The sequence below is a fragment of the Pinus tabuliformis genome, chromosome 3_2 (assembly GCF_031772625.1).
Source record: "Pinus tabuliformis cultivar Carrire ecotype Pingquan chromosome 3_2, CPIR1, whole genome shotgun sequence".
NCBI classification, from domain to species: Eukaryota; Viridiplantae; Streptophyta; class Pinopsida; order Pinales; family Pinaceae; genus Pinus; species Pinus tabuliformis.
The window spans coordinates 27,311,489-27,317,531 of NC_142302.1; the positions used below are offsets into that span (position 1 = coordinate 27,311,489).

General features: G+C 35.9%; 1 pseudogene; it reads right to left on the reverse strand.

Moving 5' to 3' along the window:
* Positions 1–1,063: 1,063 nt before the first annotated feature.
* LOC149179644 (endoglucanase 19 pseudogene) lies at positions 1,064–2,552 on the reverse strand (annotated as a pseudogene).
* Positions 2,553–6,043: the final 3,491 nt, after the last annotated feature.

A 6,043-nucleotide genomic window follows, 5' to 3' on the forward strand; every position in this document is an offset into this window, starting at 1 on the left:
GGGACCAAGTTCCCTTGGCTGGTTATAGCTCCAAAAGTTACTGTGCTAGCAGTAGGCAATCCAACACCACTACAAGGTAGCATGTTGTTCACTAAGCTTCTTAATCTGATCTTCCTTTATCCTACAGGCTTGTAATAATGTTTTAAATATGCCATTGTATGAAAATCCATGGATATCCCTTTCTTGTTTTAGGTAGATCAACCAATATGTGTCACAGGTGTGCTATTCAACATATTCCATTCTTGGTAGCTACAAATACATAATAAGGAACTGAATATAAACTCCATTAAAGATTTGGATTTGCATTTCTGTGTGATATAAAATATTCTTCTTAGGTATGAAAATTTGGATCTTAATGATAATATGTACTGAGCACATTGTTATTTCCATCTAGTTAGAGCTAGATGGTTTGTAGGGGTAGAAACGAATGCAAAATTTCACCATATTTTATTATATATTATTATCACAATAACTTCATCAAATTACATATGTTGGCTCAAAAATTTAACCAGAGATACTTGACCTTATGGTAGGTCTCCTAAATCTCTTTACCTTTTTAAATCTTAGACAATAATACACTGAGAGATGCTAAACTCAGGAGATACTATTCTCTCAAATTGTATATATATGACAGACAACCAAAAATGAAAACTTAACTACTACAATATATCATATCAACATAACTGATACTAATAAAAATGGAAAACCAAGGAGTTGAAGGATGAGCACTAACACATTTTTGTCTCTTCACTCCATTCTCCTTGCCAACCTTGAGTACAATGACAAAATTTTTATTAATCAACACCATAGCTTTGGGATTAGAGTATAACATGTGCAGCACACTGTGTAGAAGTGGGGGCTAACTCTCTCTCCAAGGTTTGATGGAAAGAAATGCACTGAAAAGGAAAATTAGTTGATTAGTTTTGGAAGGTGTATGGACGAGTGAATGGTGTAAAATATGTTTGTGTATCATAAAAGGCTGGGAAAATTATATAATAAGTGTATGTTACTATTTTGTAACATGAAATTATTAAATAAGAAGAGCCCTTGTTTTAGACAGGCCCTAAATAGGGCCATACAATCTTTGAACTAGGAGCTTGATGTTCTTCGCTGTTTGCTTGGACTTGTTTGTTATCAGTGTAGAATATCTATAGTAAGTTCAACCCCAAGAACTCCATGATGAGGTCATTGATTGTGATACAACAATTGGAGAGTGATCTTTAGGTGCCACTGGAGGACATGCCTAGACTGGAGTAGGAGATGGTTTGGGTTTGCTTACATGTGTAGGAACAACAACTAGAAGAATTTGTTTAAGCTACCACCAACATCAAGCCTGGCTAGGACACCCACAACAGGGCCATTGTTGTAAGTAGTTGGTTTTGTCTATTCGTAATTGTCTCTCTCATATGCAAAATTATCATTTTGATCAGGCCCTCCAACAAGAGCACCATGCAAAACATTGGGATCACTTCCCTTGTTGCTAAACCAAGTGGCATAGCCCCCTCTACAGGGCATGAAGGATAGGTTTACTTTGTAAGATATGATAGATGAAGCTTTGTGGTGTACTGGATGAGGTTAGTTGCTACCATAGAGAACTATGTAACTTGTGTCTCTCAGATTGTCTCCAAGGATGTAATCTATCTGAGATTGAGAAAAGGATAGAAGTTTTGAGGACTGCACAACTTCACTAGAGCATTGAAGGTTCTTGCGAGAAAAAATGAGGTAATCAGAGTAAACTACGAGGAGAGAAATTGGATGTTGTTCCATTTCTGTGAAAATAGGAGGCCACCTGGAGTTTTCTATACAATCCTATTGCCTTGCTGCAAGCACACACACATGAGAAACTCAATTTTTTCCTGATAGTTCTGTAGAACAACATTACTCTTCCGCCTTGCGTTGCGTGAGGGACTTTGAGGCAAGACCTAAACTCCCGCATACTTGACATCCCAGCTGAATTCAGTCATTTTCCATCCTGTTCCACCTAGAGAAGTGACATAGTCAATTACATAGTTCATGTAGCAGTGAGATAGATCTCTAGTAGCCTCATGAAACCATGTCGCTACCCAAAGAATCTCATCAGCATGTCCACTCTTAGATGCATAATAATTGTGTGCAACAATAATGTCGATGTCATATTTTCCTTTATACTTGTCAGCAAATGTGAAAATCTTCTTGGCATGGTTGAGAAGCTCATTGGAGTAGGCGAGATCAGAGTGCCTAAAAACAATTGAAGCAGAAGCCATTGTAGCTACTATTTCTCTCGTGAAATCTAAGAGAGGAATGCTTGCATCAATTCTATATGCCTAGCAAGATGTGGTCATGTCTTCTGGCCTTTGCCTACAATAATGTCCTAAGTTTCCATCACCTACCTCTCCATATAGTACATCGGGCTATGTATGTTCCTTGAGAAAATAAGCAGTCCCGCATCTAATAACCTCCATCGAATGACCCAACTCTCCACTATTGGCCAATTGCTTGCTATATTCAATAAAACTCCATGAGAGCATGGTGAATATGAATGCCATTGCGAGGCCAAATTTAACATTGTCACAAGTGTCATGTTATCTCAGAACCAATCCTTTAAATAAAAATGAGTAGCTATCAATCCCTTGGTTGATGGTACAACATCCTCATGCCTTTTGGCTTGTGGTTGTTATGTGTGATGTTGCAAGCTATCTTATTATAGTGGCCATATCCCTATGTTGGGATTTTGTTCCATATTAATACTCATCTTCTAATCTTGCCTATATTATGATTAATCCTGCATGCATAATCAATCCTACATCCATAATCATTATGAGATAGAGATGGTTTACAAAGCATGGCGAACCTTAAGCACTAGACAGAAATGCCATCATGGGCTTGCAGAGACAGTCAAGAACCATCATGGGAAGGGGTGGAAACATCAACAACATGGAATTTTCATGGTTCCACTGCTGTCCTTCATAAGTTTGGGTAGTGTGTGCAAGCCAATGATTGTGTTTGTTCCTGACCAAAATATTTACCTATTAGGATCACCTGCACCAAAATATTTTCTAATCCAGAGTGTAGCTTTGGGGTGAAAATCACATGTTGATGTGATGTGATAGCATCCTCACTCATTATGATACTCACATTACTGGCATGGGCACTCTCTGGGTTGTGGTGGTTATTTATGTGATGTTGCAAGCTATCTTTCTACTGTGGCATATTGTGGAATATTTTTCGACATCAATACTCTCATTCTTTATCAAGTATTAAAAATCCAGAGTCTGTCATTGTTCTATTTCATAGCATGTTCTGATTGTTTACCATTTGAGCTAGATTATGACCATAAGAGTTAAGTTTTCTCAGACATAAGCTCTCAAACTTGTGGCAAGGCTTCCCTATCGAATATAAGAAAACACAGGTTGAAAAATTTGTTTTCCCTCCACTTTGTGGAAGAATATTCCCTCTCAAACACTGTATATATGGTGTGTTTCACATCTTCATAAACTCAAAAGCTCCCTCTACCTATGAAATCTATCTCTTTTGGGATTGATGATGCTAAAATTAGGAACCATTAAATTCAAATAATGATTGGAGCGTTGATATCTAGAGTTAATATCGATGGCTCTGGCTTGCACTGCAAATTATTGCAAACTGACATAAGCTATTTTGTGTTTGTGCTTGGGTGTTGAATTCACATTAAAAATCTATATATAGAAAAATTGCTTCATAAGGCTCAATATATGTATAAAATATTTGCCAATCCTAAAGCAGGAAATTAACATGATTTGCACTATTTCTCTCTCCAGCAATAACATGATTTGATGGTTTTGTCTGTTAAAGTTGACTCATCTTACCTTGGAGTTAGCTTTGTTTGAATTGGTGTCTCATCTTGCTGCCCTATGCATGTTGTATCTTTCATGTAGAAGGTTGAAAATAAGACATAAAATTGCTCAACTTCCTACTCTATATGTATTTTGGACATCTTCTGGTGAAAGTGGATCCACTAGTTGAAGCTTAAAACATGAAATAGTGTTAGAACCTGGAAATGCTGCTAAGAAAAGATCAAATGAACACTATTATTAAAATGCACAAAATTATTAAAATGAACAGAAAAAGAGGCACAATACCCAAAACCATGCCTACAAATAGAATAAATAAATACACAACTTATGCATTATAAAGATGCAGATCATTCTGCAAAACCAAGTGAGAGCATTGCTTAAGTGTCTAGCAACCTACACCAAAACATGCAACATTATCTTCTATCATTTCTTAGAGATCACAAAGCCATAATGCCCATCAATGAAAGCACTTGAGCAAGACTGACATACACACAACGATTATGGACTATGGGCTCTTCTTCACAAAATGAAGAAACAAGGAAAGATTGATAGTAGTAGATGAGACGAGTAAAGAAAGGCTAGAGTAGTGAAGACAATATATGCAAAACATTGGAGGAAATTTCCCAATATTTGATAATTAACAAAATGTTATATTATTTTATGAAAATATAGTAACTATTTTTCTTTAATGCCATTGACAAACTAGTTCCAAGTTCCCACTGATCTTCCTTCTGACATCTCTTCACACTCACTGTCATACTAGTTGGTGCACATTAAATGCCCAAATTTACTTCAATCCCATTGATACTTGACCTTAATTCATCGCTACCCAACTATATAAAACACCCATTTCATTTTCTCTGCTAATTTTTCCATTTTTACCATTAGAAACCTAGATGAAGACAAATAGTGAGATCCTGAACTGTTGGCCTCTAACAAAAAAATAACAAAAAATCCCCTACATATATCTCAATCCCCTCTTCCCATTACACATGATCACAAATACATTAAAAATGCCCTTTTTTTCCAACAACCTTCTACTTTTTTTCCCCTCTGCCAACAATGGTAGTTTCTACTAAGTAGGCTATGTATAAATGGCCTATTAAACACTTATGCTTACAATGAATTTGATATTCGTTCTCCCAACCTTATAATTTCAATTACTGTGTTTTTCAAAATAGATGTCAAATTATACAGATGTGTCTTAGATGGTGGGTGATTTTAAAATACGCTATTAGTCTATGAATTGTTCTCGAGGCAATTCATTGATAATGGAATTTTGTTACTCTATTACTTATGATTGTGTCTCCAATAGGGAGTTCGGGTCATGTATTTACTCCACACATCATCACAATTGAAGACAGGGAGGTACGCATCTTTTAGTTTCTCTTGAATGGTTGTGAAATTTATTCTTTTGGAACTCATTTGTGTTGTATTCTAGTATAATGGGCCTCATTTCAATTAAACACACATGAAATAATGAATGTGTATTGAAGTTTCATCTTTGAATGAATTTATGAATTAATTAATTCAACAAGGTTAATATAGCAAATTCATAATTATTTATATTATTCATTATCAATGACATTAGAGGATGACTTGCCAGCGTGCCTTGGGTTGGTGCTCTTCACCTTTAGTTGTGATTGCATATTCAATAATGTTTGTGCAAGAACATATTGAATGGTGAAATTGAGTATTGCAAAGTTGGCCTTTCCAATGATCATAGCTCCCACATAATTTGTTTTTAGATCAAAAAATAAGTCACCAAAGGTTTCCACGACCCATGCTCCATGAAATGGATCATCAGTTTCAATTTCACATATATATGTTCTCCTTTAGGATGGATTTCACTTGCACTTGACCTTCTCGACCACATCACATTAAAGTGATCCTTGTTAGAGTTGGTTGTGCTTTTTATTTCCTTCAAAGACTTGATAATGACTTGTTTAACCAAAAGCAATTTCATAGTAATGATAACAAAACTAGAAGGAAGTTCACACTCCTTTACTTCACATTGCTTTTTTTACTTCACACTCTTTTTTGCTTCTTTTCCCGAAGATTGATCATGGCTCAACTCACATCTTTCCATCCACCATTCCACAACCTTTGACTAAATGGCTTGGAGGCACCTTATCCTCATAGTAGTGTACTACCTCGCTCAACCAAAAATATATTCTCCCAAACCCTTAACGTAGTCTAGAAAATTTAATACTTATTTCATTGATGGAAAA